Here is a 14,622-nt window from a genome sequence, read left to right as displayed (position 1 = left end):
GTCAGAATACGGGTGGGAAAAAAAATCCCATAATGCCACAATTCCTTTACTCTCTGCTTTCTTTTGACCACAATTTAACATTGTCAGATTTGACTCTTATAAACACTTGCAAGCCTAACTGGATACGTATTTTTTTTAATTTATTTCCTGGAACATGCGATTTAGAAGTGCAAGCATTTGGACCTTCTCCATGATTTAGCTTTGGTCATGGACACTGAGTGAATCTTTCATCTGATCTAAATCTGCTGTTTCTGGGGAAAGCAGCATGGGTGGACCGTGTCAGGAAGAATGTTTCCTGAGAATCGTCTCAGATAAAGTAAAGTATGTAAATTGTCACAGAGGCCATGCCCCTTTGGTTACCTTTACTTCAGAAAAGTGACTGCCCTCTGTTAGTTCATTGCAACCTCTGTCACTTCAACATCTGAGGAAGAGAGACTGGTAGGACTTTGAGAGGTTTTGCAAAGTTAAACTTAATCTATGGCCTCTCTCTTTGAGGAGAATCTCTGCTGTCCTGTATGTCGTGATGTCTTCAGGGATCCTGTGCTGCTCATGTGTTCTCACAGCTTCTGCAGAGCCTGTCTGGAGCAGTACTGGCAGCACACCGATCTGCAGACATGTCCACTCTGTAGAACAAGCTGCTCCGTGGAGAATCCTCCATGTAATCTTGCTTTGAAGAACCTGTGTGAGGCTTTCATGCAAGAGAGATTCCACAGAGCTTCAGCAGGCTGTGAACTGCTCTGTGGACTACATGGAAAGAAGCTTGTACACTTCTGCCTGGAGGACAAACAGGCAGTGTGTGAGGAGTGTAAGTCTACAGTTCACACCAACCACTGCTTAAAACTACTGGATGAAGCAGCACTGGATCTAAAGGTATGACTGTGATGGCATTCTGATCTACTGTGGGAGTCTGGTGCTATCCACATAGGGCCAGTGTAGTTGCAAGTTTTCATTCCAACACAGCAAAAGCATGCATGATAGGACTGTTGACGTGTGAGACTGATCAATCGAGTGTAATCAGATGTGCTGCTGCTTGATGAATGAAACCCTGCAGCCACACCAGCCCTTTGCAGATAAGACTGGACATTCCTCGTCTACTGTTATGTGACTCACAGATACTAGTGCAGGGGTGCCCAATCCTCCTCTTGGAGATCTGCAACCCTGGAAAGTTCAGATTCAACACACTTAGTGCTTCTGTTCAGATGCAACTAAATGCCTTTATGGAGGCTGAATTAGTTTAGAGATGGGGCTAAACTCTGCAGGGTGGTAGATCTCCAGGACCAGGACTGGTCACCCCTGTCCTAATGTAATTTAAAAGTCACTGTGCTTTCTGCACCAGTATTCCATGAGCACATTAAGCACACTGTAAAAATAATGAAAAGGTACCAGAAGGGTTCTATGTTTAAAGCCATAGAAGAACCATTTTTGGTTTTACCAAAGAACCTTTCAAGGACGGTTCTTTAATGATCTGTTTTTGTAGATGAGATATGTAAGTGAGTAGAACCTTTTTTAAAGTTTAAAGAGCCTACAGTTATAATGATGTAAAGGTTCTATGCCAGTTAAAGGTTTCTCCTAGAAGTATATGTGCTAGTGATGAACCATTGAGAAACCTTATTTTTAAAAGTATGTAGCTTTTACATTTTTACAGATGGTTTAAAAGTCTAAAGAACCAATAACTGAAACGTTCTCTAGGGAACTGAAAAATACTTTTCTACGCCCTTAGAAACTGTTTGTTCAAGGGGTCTTTTGTAAGGGTAATGGTTATATACCGATCTCTTTTTTTATATATACTCTTAAAAATGGTTGTTCAGGGTTCTTTAGAAAAGACAATGGTTCTGTATAGAGCCATAGACATTTAAAGAACCATTTGCATGCGTAATTGAGTTTTTGCATAGTGAAATGTTCCTCAGATTGATTGAGAATGTATTGTAATTTCGAAAATGGTTCTATGTAGCACAAAAAAGAGTTCTAAGGATGCAACAACAACAATGCAAGAACAAAATAGAATAAATAGAATAGAAACAGCAAAAAGTGTTCTTCTATTGCTACAAGCTCGGCACGGTAAAAATCGAAGAACCCTTTTGGTTCTATAAAGAACCATTTTCTTTTGACTATGCAAAAAAACATTTAAGCATGCAAAGGGTTCTTTGAGTGTTCATGGTTCTATGTAGAACCATTGTCAAACTCTTGAGGAGCCATCTTTTTTAAGAGTGTAGAACCCTTTTTTAGTACCATATGGCTAAGAATTTGTAGAATCATGACAACTCAAAGAACCATTTGAATGCGTGAATGGTTCTTTGAATAGTTAATAGGTTCTTCTTTATGATGGAAAACTTCTTATGTACAGTTCTTAAAAAATTAAAAAAAAAAAACTGGTTCACTATAGCACCAAAAAGTGTTCCTCTGTTACGTCATGTAATGTTTTCTTTTGGTATTATGTAGAACCCTTTCGCTAATTTTTGGCATTGTACCCTTTTGGCACCTTTATTTTAAGCGTGTGCAGTGTGAAAGCAAACAATGCTGGTTCTTCATTACAAATTCTGTTGCATTAATATTAGGCCTTAAAAACTAAAAAGTGCTTAATAATGAAACTCTTTTAGAAAAGTGACCTATAAAGTTTGTTTATAAATATTTATGCCTTACAAGACCTCTTAAGTCTTCATGGTACTTCATGGAACCATGTCTGTGGACAGTAACTCTTCTGATAAAACTGAATGACTGTATTCTCAAATAAGCAGATATACTGTTGGACCTGTATTGTTCTATTCTGTTTTTTTCCTCTTTCAGTTGGACCTGAAAAGAAAACTAGAGCCACTAAAGGACAAACTAGAACATTTCAGAATGGTTAAACGCACCTGTGCCCAAACAGAAGAGCATATTAAGGTAAAACAGAGTTCTGGACTCATTTCAGTGCAGTTTGGAAAAATAATTCATAATGATATGTGCACAACTCAGTTTGCCCATTTCATTTTAGACACAAGCCCAGCATACAGAGGCTCTGATAAAGAAGGAGTTTGAAAAGCTTCACCAGTTTCTTTGGGAGGAAGAGGCAGCCAGGATAGCTGCACTGAGGAAGGAGGAGGTGCAGAGGAGTCAGACAGTGAAGAAAAAGATTACACAGATTAACAGAGGCATTTTATCTCTCTCAGACAAAGTCACTGCCATGGAGGAGCAGCTAGAAGCCAACAGTATTTCATTTTTGCAGGTGATTAAAGTAGACTTTAATCTAACAAACCCACATGGCACTGCTCCCATATCACAAGAGTCTAAGACTATTGTTCTTGTTTTTTGTTTCAGAACTACAAAGTCACTGTGGAAAGGTGTGTGTTTTACCATTTATTTCTGTTCTCTCTGAAATAATAAGTCTATAGACTATGAGGTTCTAAACCTACTGCAGCACTGACTTCTGTTTCTTCTTCCAGAGCTCAGGGTAAACTGAAGGATCAAGAGATCCTCTCTGGAGCGCTGATTGATGTAGCAAAGCACCTGGGCAACCTGAAGTTCAGAGTGTGGGAGAAGATGCAGAGCATTATTCAATACAGTGAGTCCACATCTTCTTAAATCTAAAAAGATATGAATTAAGGGTTATCTTCCAAAGTTTGGAGTGGGTTCTACACATACAAGAAACATCGTTGCTATATTATGACTAATGTCACTTTAATTAGAGAAATAAAAATGTGTTTTCCATTCACATCAGATGCTGATTATTTATAATTGCTACAAATGGTGATGAGTACACATATATATATATATATATATATATTTGCAACTCTGATGATAATAACAAATAAAAAAAAAACATTTTGATTTCCTCGATTTTCTTATTTTTTGCATATTTGTCAGACTAAACGATATAAGATCTTAATACAAGATGTAATATAATACAAGGAGAACACAAGGACATACAAAACATAGTAACTAGTATTTAAAAGATCATTTATTAGAGGAGATGTTTTGCAGCGGTTATCACCCATGTGAAATAGTATTTGACCCCTTAAACTTAATAACTGCTTGTGCCACCTTTAGCAGCAACAACTGCAACCAAACACTTCCTATAACTGTAGATCTGTCTTTCACATCACTATGGGGGAATTTGGGCCCCCTTCTCTGTGCAGAATTACTAAATCAGCCACACTGGAGGGTTTTCAAACCCATTTAAGGTCCTTCCACAGCATCTAAATGGGGCTCATATCAGGACTTTGACTAGGCCACTGCAAAACATTAGCGTAGTTTCCTTTAAACCAATCAGAGGTAGATACACTCATGTGCTTCAGATTGTTTACTTATTGCTTAACCCAGTTGCACTTGAGCTTCAGATCATGAACTGATGACCAGACATTCTCCTGCAGGATTTTTTGGTAGAGGGCAGAATTCATGCTTCTGTCAATCATAGCAATTCAGCCAGGCAGTGAGGCACCAAAGCATCCCCACACCATGACACTACCACCACCGTGTTTGACAGATTGATATGATGTTATTATCACTGTTATTATCTTATTGTGGAATGTTATGCTAGCTTTATGTCAGATGTAATGGGACCACTCACTTCCAAAAGTTCCACTTCTGACTCATCAGTCCACAGACCATTATTCCAAAAGGCTTAAAGGGTTATCAAGGCAAATGTGAGATGAGCCACTTTTGGGAAGATTCATCACTGTTCCAAGTGTTCTCCATTCAGAGATAATCGCTCTCACTGTGGTTTGCAGCAGTCTTAGAAAAGACTTTGTAACCCTTTCCAGACTGATATATTTCTCTTTCATTCTCAACTCTCTTTGAATTTCATTTAATCTGGAAACAGTTAAGGATGACAAATATGCAAAAATAAAATAAATCTTTTTCGCAGCATGGCAGTCCCCAGAATTTTTTCTCCAGTGATGGTTATGTTTGGTTTCAGCAGCACTGTATGTTCTATCCATTTCATTCTCTCTTTCCCTTTTGACTCTAGCTCCAGTCATTCTTGACCCCAACACTGCTCACCCCTGTCTGCACCTGTCTGATGATCTGACTGCAATGACACTTTGTAGTCATGATACAGAGCTTCCAGCTAATCCGGAGAGATTTGACGACTACGTTAGTGTCCTGGGCTCTGAGGGCTTTGACTCAGGAGCTCACTGCTGGGACATTGAGGTCGGAGACAGCTCAGCGTGGGCTGTAGGGGTGATCTCAGAATCAGTGTTCAAGCACAGAGAGAAACCTCTCTAAGCATGGCTTATGGCATGTGGGCTACTACAAGGGTGAATACGGGAAAGGCCTGTCGGAGATGCTTACACCTTTCAGACTGAAGCAGAAACTGCAGAGGATCAGAGTGCAGCTGGACTGGGACAGAGGATACGTCTCCTTCTTCAATCCTGATGACAACACACATGTGCACACCTTCACACACACATTCACTGAACCAGTCTATCCGTATCTGTACAATGCCTGTCCTGCTCAAGCTTTGACGATATTACCAGCGCAGGCCTCAGTCAGTGAATAGTGCAAGACATGAGATCTGCCCTGAGTGGAATGTATATTTTGTATATTATGTGTATATTAAATTTGGGCACCACTGGTCAGACTCCATGTTTTGTATATTTCTAGTATAATTAAAGAGTAACTCCACTGATTTATCAAAAAGTCTACATAATTAAACGGTTGAGATGTAAACAGAGTCATTCACAGTGGTTTGATGCGAAATGCTCCAATCTAGAGAAAATAATTGAGTCAGAATTGTTCACAGTGGTGGTGATAGGAACCAGATATCCGAAGAGTTTAATACCTCTAAAAGCTCTCTCACAGAAAGTTATTACCTGAAATGGTTAGATATATGCTGCCTGATGTCTGACACACTGGTTTGTGCAGGTTTGTGAAAAAGTTTTGGCTTAAAACGTATTTTAACCCATTTATGGTGGACGAATACATGCAGGGCATTGTAAGGCAAAAGAGCCGCCTAAGAAAACATAGTTTTTCAGATTTCTGACTATTTTACCATCATCAACATCACATATAAAAACACGTTCACTGGTGGTTCTGAATAGTGAATAAAGTGGCTACATTTGTAGTAGACATTGTGACTCCAGGTTCCTATCACCACCACTGTAAAGAAATCCAAGTCTGTAAGTTTCTCTGCAATGCAACACTTCACATCTCAAGGACTGAATTAGTCAGTAATTTTGAAAAATTGGTGGAATTCCCCTTTAATCTAACACGTCCTCTACAGAGAACAGGCTTCTGCACTTTTTAAAACATACTTACTATTTATTTGCTGGATTTAACATATTGGGGAAAAACCAAAAGATAAAATGTGGCCTGTGCAAAAAGAGGTACATTTTATGTTCATGTTTCCTTTGTTAAACTCAACAAATAAACAGAAACAGTGCACTCAAATTTGTAGAAAATGCCAAAATCTGCCCCCTTTAGAGGATGTGTTAACCTACTTTCAGTTAGAAAATCAACAATACATGTGATCTTACTGGGAGTGTTCAAACCTTTGCACTAAGCACTAAAATGCATTTGATGAAAGACATATAGATAAAAGTTTGTGTGCCTTGATTTCACAGTTTAAAGCCTTCATAAAGCAGTTTGTTTGAAGCAAGGATTAATCAGTTGAGTTATATTAAAAATGTTTAAATAAACCGTGTCAGTGATTATTATTCAAAAGCACTTCAGAAACACAGAATCAGTAGTGTTTGTTCTGTTTGTAGATTAGATATGATTTATGCAATAAGATCCGTAACTGCTTTGCCAGACCTGCAAAAACATGCATAAACGGACAGTAAACATTTTTATGGAAACTGTGTCATCCAGATTGCAGCAAATTTGTTTGGGGTTTGCAGTAGTTTGATGTAATATGTCAAGCTGACCTCTAGGTAAACACTCCATCAGCAGTAGGAGAGGCAAATACAAATAGCAGTTTAAAATGATTTTTTTGGAGGGAGCAGTACTAGAAACAGTGCAGAATATCTCTTAATCTCCTTTTTAATCTCCATGTCAGACTATTCCAGTACCCATCTATTATTATTATTATTATTATTATTATTATAAATAGAAAACATTACATTTAATGTTGCATTAGATTAATTCTAAATAGACGCAAATGACTCAAAGAAAACATGTAATTCCAAAGTTGAGCGAGCTTTAAATGTATCTAGCAAAAGAAAAAAAAAGATTGCTGTTTAGATGATGTTCTACTATTCGCCTAGTATATGATTTGGGGAGTCATTTTGTGGGTAACCTCATGAGTCTCTGGATTCTGATTCATTTTTACTGCATTTGAGACTTCCCTGATAATCAAAATATCGTCGCTGTCCAATGAAAAACATGTATCTCCATTTTTTTTAGATTTTTACTTATCTGCATCATTTGAGCTCAGCAGCTGTCCTTTACATTGTGTGAAAATTTAATGATGATTGGACCAATAGAAATGGTTCAAAATTGCTTAGAATAAAAACTTTTTCCATTAACTTACATTGAAAGTAAAGAATGTTTTTGCCCTCTACTGTAAAGTTACTAATTTGGAGATCCTTATTTTTCATTGGACAGATATGCGTAATGTAGCTACTTTCACACACTCACTAATCACTAAAGCAGTTTTGTCTTTTATGTTCATTTTACTTCTAATAACCACTGGCTGCAGTTTCATATTATATATTGTTTGGCTTTGCCAAGCTGTTGACTACACTATTAAAAAGTAAGTCAGGTCAACCTTCTGTTCAGCTTTTTAAAATGTTCTTAACTTAGTTCAGTCAAGAGTTCTCCTGTTAGTTCTAGTACAGCACTGAAGAAAATACAAGTACCAGTTTAAGTTGAGCTTATCAAACAACAGTGAGCTCATCAAAGATGCAGTATTAAAAATAGTACTACAAAAAGGAGAACTCCTACCTAAACCTAGCTGAGACAGTCTAAAAAAGTAGAACAAATCCTTTACACACTTTTGATGATTTCTTCAAAAGCTTTGTGATGAATGTGTTTAACATCATTGAATGACGTTAATAACACTTAAAAAATGTGTGCGTGGAAATTCCAGTCATATTGTGGAGATGTGTTCATTAGTGCTCTGTAACTGCTTAGATTAATGTCATCCTGAAGCAGGATCCTCACAAAGGCCTCACCACACCTGGTGTGAAGCTATATCTGATCCATGCTTTTCTGAGCTTCGTTAGAGATGTTTCACCCCACATTTGTAGATCAAATAGGCCCAGAAAGAGCCAGAGTACCTGATGAATTTGAACGCATTTGAACTTTAGTGGATTTTCATTAATTGAGAAATCATCTTCTGCATCTTTCTGAGAATAGCCACAAAGATGTGTCAGGTATAAGCACTGCTAGCACAGCGCTGCATTGACAACTGGGTATCATGCAAGACACTTTTCTTAGAACTGATGAACAACGCTGAATGGACCAGTTTTTAATCTGCTATTGTTATCATATTACCGACCTAATCTCGTGATGAACTGACCTGAATTGTAAAGGTCAGTGCTATCAAATTTCAATTTGACTGAATAAGAGAAACCACAACCACTAAACACCATGAATGCTGAATGGAATCTGTGTTACTAAAGAATTGATGGTGTCCGGGCTTGCTCCCTGCCTCCATGTCTTCACCAGGTACATGAAGTGGAGTGTAACTCTCAGAAACTGCAGGTATTATTCAGCCATTCAGTGTTGGTCAGCAAAATAAGAATGCTAATTTACTGTAGAAAGAAATCCAAGTTCCTGTTTATATGTGTTCAAACGCACCAGAACAACATCTTTATCTTCATTTTACTCATTTATTTTTTTCTAACAGATTTCTCCTTCATTTCTTTGTCACCAAACAGGTTTGTCAGAAAAACAAACACCAGCAGTAATTTGCTCTTAAGGAATTCTTTTGAATTTCAGCAGAAGGGGCCGAGGGAGGGGCTTGAGAAATGTGTTTACGTCCTAGGACTCTGGTATTGCAGGGTGCAGCATGAAGGGATATAGATTACCTTGCATAACCATATTTAAATATTTTTAATATAGAATATCTTGCCTCTTAGATTTTGTGTCTGTGAGGCTTGTTGTTATGTTCCTTGAGAAGGACACCACGACATGAGATAAGGACTTGTTTATACCAGTCTCCAATCTATCCTACCAGACATGGCAGCGACTTTTAGTTCAGGAACTGGAACTGTATTTTCATCATCGTATAACTGGGTGAAAGGTGACTGTTTGGGAATTTTCAAGGCCTCAGGCCTGACTGAGAACTACTCTTGCTAACGGTATTAAGATGCGTGTTTAATAGGTTTCTGAACCAATTTAAGTCTGCATTTTAGTAGTTTTGATTTGTAATGATGAAGCAGCAGCAAGTCTATGTTAAATGGAAAAGACATCTGCGGGTGCTCTCACCCCCACCCCCCTCCCTCTCTTCCCACCTTTTCTCTCAATGTTTAGATTTTCTGCCTCTGTTTTCAAGCTTTTGTCTTGGTTAAGCATTTGTGTGTGATGAGGTTATGTGTGTTTGTACAAATGTGATAACCTGCTAAGATTATATTTCTCCATTATTATCCATTTTTTTGTGATCAACTTTTTAATTGTATTTTATATTACATTTTACAGCAAGGGTGAGGAAAGGTAAGGGGTAGGGGAAGGCAGGATGGAGACATACAATTTTAGGAATACACACAAATCAAAAATAAAACAAAGACAATACATAAACAAAAACAACTAGACAACTGAACAACATTGCATAATTTAATCTGAAACTAAAATTCTTGAATAGAGTCACATAAATTTCCCGTATTCTTATCCTTTCTTTTCATTAGATTTTCTTTTTAATGTTCCTGTAATCCTAAAAAAACATTTTCATATTCAATTTTTTAATCTATTTTACTTTTGATATTCAATGTGTGGTCAATTTTCAGTGATTGGATTAAAAGGAGTGAAATACTTGCATTTAACACGTTTAAAGCATGCATTTTAACGCATTTTTAATGCATGTATTTTAACAACAGCAGTGAAAACTCAATCAGTGCATTACAAAGTGCGCCCTGTCATGGGCATTTGTGGCAGTTGAGTCTGTGTCGACATAGTGGACAGTGTGTTGAGTGAATGTTCAGGGCTTGGCGGTAACCTTGCTGTGTCTCTATGGCAGTGGGCAATGCAGGCAGTGGCTAAGAGGCTTTCCTTTCCCAATCCCTCCACAACTGTCACAAGCACTCTGTCACCTGCAGATGAAGCCATTCATTAGAACCTTAGCAACACAGTGTCCTACTTCTGCTTGTTTGTGACTACGTGAGTGCATATTAAGGTGGGGGATGCAAGAAGTACCGTGTGATACACTGAACACATTAAAGCAATAAATTTCATTCAAATATCTTTATAATTCCAACATTAATAAAATATATTACATCAATATAATTACTGCCTAAATTGTGGTAGAGAAAGACAAACTTGTGTTGCTGTGATATGTTTTATTCAGGTGAGGAGTCAAGTAAATGCAATGCATAACCATATTCAGTGCACTTTTCTTGGCACCATTGCACAATGCCTAGGAAAGGAAAAGGAAGAACATGAGAATGACTTCTCAGTGCTAAAAAGAGTTAAAATTCATATGTAGGCTAGTCTACATGAGACAACGAGCAAATTGACAAATTTCCACATAAACAAAACATGCTTTTGGTACTATTTCCCCATGTAAGTTTAAGAACAATGGCGGTGTTTATATAACACCCTTAATTTATCCTAATTAGCAAAGGAAGATAAGCGTACGTCAGAGGGAATGGAATACAATGAGACAAAAACAATTATCTGTGTCACTACTCACACGCCATGTATACACATCTACACACGCACTCCAGTCACAGGGTAACTGTCTTAAAGGATAAACTAGTCTTTGTGATGTCAAGAAGCGGAAATACAAGTCTCAGTCAATTAACACATCCAACAAGTAACTACAGATTCTGTAGTTAGAGTGAGAGACATTTTGTATTTATTCATGAGGACTTTATGCTGTATTTATTAAGTAACTTCATTTGTGGATGTTTTTATTGACAATGCAATACAGCCAGGCACATTTCTTAAAAAAGTAGGTACAAGCATTCGCTTAGGGCCCCCAAGGCCAGAAGGGGCCCCATAAGTCATTATTATTATTATTATTTTATTATTTTTTTCTGTTTGTGTATCAAGATACTGGCTGAGTACTGAGAAATATCTTTTGATAATATTGTAGATCATTTTACTTCCTTCATTTTATTTACTTGTATTTGTTCCAATTACCATGTATTTATTTAAATTTTTATATCCAATTTGGTGGACTATAGATACTTTTTCCCATGCATATAGTTGATTATTGTTTTATAATGTTTACCTTTGCATTTATTAAACTTTCTTTCCTGTGTCATTATTTCATGCACACTAAAATGACTATAGTGTGGGGCCTCCACCAAATGTTTGGAAATGGTCCCGAATACAGTGTATAATAGCTTCTCAGGAAATTCTGCTGATTTGATTTGTGTGTGTTTTTTTCTGGATATTTAAATAGTTATGATGCAAAGTCATTTAGAGTGGTTTGATGAAAAATGCTCCATTCTTGAAAAACTTAGCAAATCAGAATTGTTCACAGTGGTGGTGATAGGAACCAGACGTCTGAAGTTTTTAATGCCTATTAAAGCTACAGAAAGTTAATAATGAAATGGTTCCGGATGCATGCAACATTGTTCTATGATGGTTTTGAGATAAGATTTAGTCTAAAACATTTTTAAAATTCTCTCATGGCAGAGAGGTAGGCCTTTATGTAGGGTATTTTTAAGACAAAATAGTCCCCAGATAAATGCTGCTATACCATCATCAACATTACATATACAGTAAAAACTCACACACAGTCTTACTGGTCATTTTGGACAATAATGATAATTAAAATGCCTATATTTGCATTGTAGACATTGTGCCCCTGGTTTATATCACTAACACTGTAAAGAAATCTGCATTGGTAAAGTTCTCTAGAATGGAGCATTTCAAATGAAACCACTTTAAATGACTGTGTTTACATCCCAATTTTTACATTATGCTGACGTTTTGAAAAATCAGTGGAATTCCCCCTTATGGTCAGGCGGGGGATGGGCTGGGGATGTAGCATGCAAGTATTAAGCTTGAGTTTGAATCTCTTGGCCCTCCATTTAAACTGAAAGAGTCTGACACTTGAATAGCATGTCTACTAGAGCCTGTACAAGAGTGCAGACTGGTTTGTGATTGCACCTCAGTGTGTCTAATGCTCCTGCTGCACAACTTGGCAGTGTCTCGTGGGTCGAGCCCTCGAAAACATCAGACACTCTGGGATTTGACTTTGTTTGTCTCCTTGGGAGAAAGCTGTTTCCATGACTGGCTCACACAGTGCATAAACCACACACATACACACGTAGAGTACATAGAGACACACGTACATACAGGAACACAGGCACTCTCAGACATAAAGGTACTAATTGTCACTGAGGTGGTACCCCTCACGTCACTGGGCACCTTTAATTAGTTAACATAATTGAGCCATATTCCATTGCAATTATATTGTTTGAAGTTACATTGTCTCTGTAGACCCTGTCCTGTCTCCAGGCATTTTTTTCCGTTTTGAAACATTATGAAAAAGTATGCTCCTTTCCCTGGGAAAGTGAACAGATTATACTTTTAAAACACATTTAAGGTACACAATTACCTTAAGACCCGTGTTATAGCTTTGAGGGTACATTTACACGTTTGTACCTTGTACCTGTATAGTACCTCTTTTTTCTGCCAGTGTGCACCTGGCAACCCACCCCCAAACACACACAGCTCCATTGGGTCCAAGTTACATGCAAATACACATTTTGTTTATGCATGCGCTTTCCTGACACATGCTCTGACATCTACCTTGGAGAAAACACTGGGCAGGAAACTGCATCTGAGTGTGCCCTCCTCCATCCTCCTCTCCTTCATTACCCAGCATGTAGTACAGTTCCCCCTCCCAACTAACACACACACACACACACACACACTCTTAATGCTGCAATCCTCTTTGTGAAAGTGACGCGCTTCTGTCAGAAACAGAGCTAAGCTGGAGAGAGAGAGAGAGAGAGAGAGAGAGAGAGAGAGAGAGACAGAAAGAGCGGCAGAGAGACAAATACATGCTCCTGCACTCCAGATAAATTAGTGTTTTGTTTTCATCCTGCTCTGCTATTGGTTCCTCGTGCATAACCAGCCACTTTTCAGTGGTGAAGTGGCAACTTTATTTGAAGACAGCAAGTCTTAGAAGAACAAGGGTTCTCCTGAAACATCTCTGGAGAGCTCTACTTAGTTCTACCAAGACATCCCTACCAAGCAGCCCTGTTTAGTTTTGGAGGAAGCCACTTGCAGCACTGGATGATGCTGTATGGGACAAGCCTGTGACTGTGCCCTCCTACTAAAAGGAATCTGGGCCTCTCTTTTTGAGGAACAAACTTGTGTGTGAGTCAGTGTAACTCCAGCTTGACCAGTCGGTGAATGCACAATCAACAGCGCAGCAGCTGGTGTGTGTTGGGGCTCTGGGGGTCAGCTGGGCTGGGGCAGGGCCACAGTGGAGGAGAACACGCTGGATTTCTCTGGGATGGAGGGCCATGGCTATGAGCGCTACATGGACGGGGAACACGATGGCTATCAGATTGACTACCGCCGCATTGTGGGGGACACAGAGCCAGCCAGGCCTCGGCTGAGCCCCCGAGACCAAGACCACCACTTTCATGGCCCATTCGGACACAACACACCCCACGGGCACGGCCATGGGCACGAAACTGCTGCCCAGCGCTACAGCGCCACACGGATCCAGGCCGGCTATGAGCCAGAGAGGTGAGAGTGCACCCCCTTATAGTTTCAGCTAGACACACAAGACAGAAACACTTCATGTTGTTTGTGTCTGTATAGCAATACAGAGTTTTGATCAGCTTAATTAATCAAATTGGACTTGGTAATGTTACACTGATGAAAGTAGGGTATAGAATTGGCTGAAATGTATACATGTATATAAAACTCAATTTGGTATTTTAAATTACATGTTTACAGTTGTCTTTGTTGATCCAGTATATTTTATTCATGAGGAAATAATGTAAACATTTACTGTTATCAGTGTCATGACATTAAAAACATTAAAGACTGCTTCATATTTTTACAAAATGTTACATTTCCTAATGATTAATTTTAAAAAATGACATGAGAATTTCTTTCCACTGTTTTGTACGCCTAAGCCGTTGGACACATTCATTTCCGATTACAGCACATGCATTATGATAGTATAAGCTGTTTTGAGTCATAAATGTTCAGTCTGAGGAATGTGGAGTTGTTTTGGTGTAAAAGCTTTTAAAAAAGTGCAGTGAATCTGTACCTGGAACTGACATGAATACAATCCTCTTAGCAATGCAGTCCTGCCAGTGCAGCCTAAGGCCGAACAGCAGCACGGTCAGGGGGTCGGGGGGGAGAAAACCTTTTCACTCATAATGCTTAAAAATGAATCAAAACAAGATTACATTAGCTTAATAGTAGCACCACAACTACCTGTAACAACATAACTCTGGAATACTGCAGTAGCTGTAGCAGCAGCATTCAAACATGACCACTCGCCTTCTTATCCCCATTCCTATCTGATGAAGGATTACATTAAAAAGAAAGTGCTATATATTTTATACT

The 14,622-nt window shown here is 38.5% G+C and overlaps 1 pseudogene; it reads left to right on the top strand.

Moving 5' to 3' along the window:
• The first annotated feature begins 431 nt into the window (after positions 1–431).
• Positions 432–13,792, top strand: LOC118817827 (annotated as a pseudogene).
• Positions 13,793–14,622: the final 830 nt, after the last annotated feature.

Source organism: Colossoma macropomum, unplaced genomic scaffold (genome assembly GCF_904425465.1).
Source record: "Colossoma macropomum unplaced genomic scaffold, Colossoma_macropomum, whole genome shotgun sequence".
Taxonomy (NCBI): domain Eukaryota; kingdom Metazoa; phylum Chordata; class Actinopteri; order Characiformes; family Serrasalmidae; genus Colossoma; species Colossoma macropomum.
Note: the sequence above shows the minus strand (reverse complement) of the source record. Positions and strands in the feature narration are given on the sequence as shown.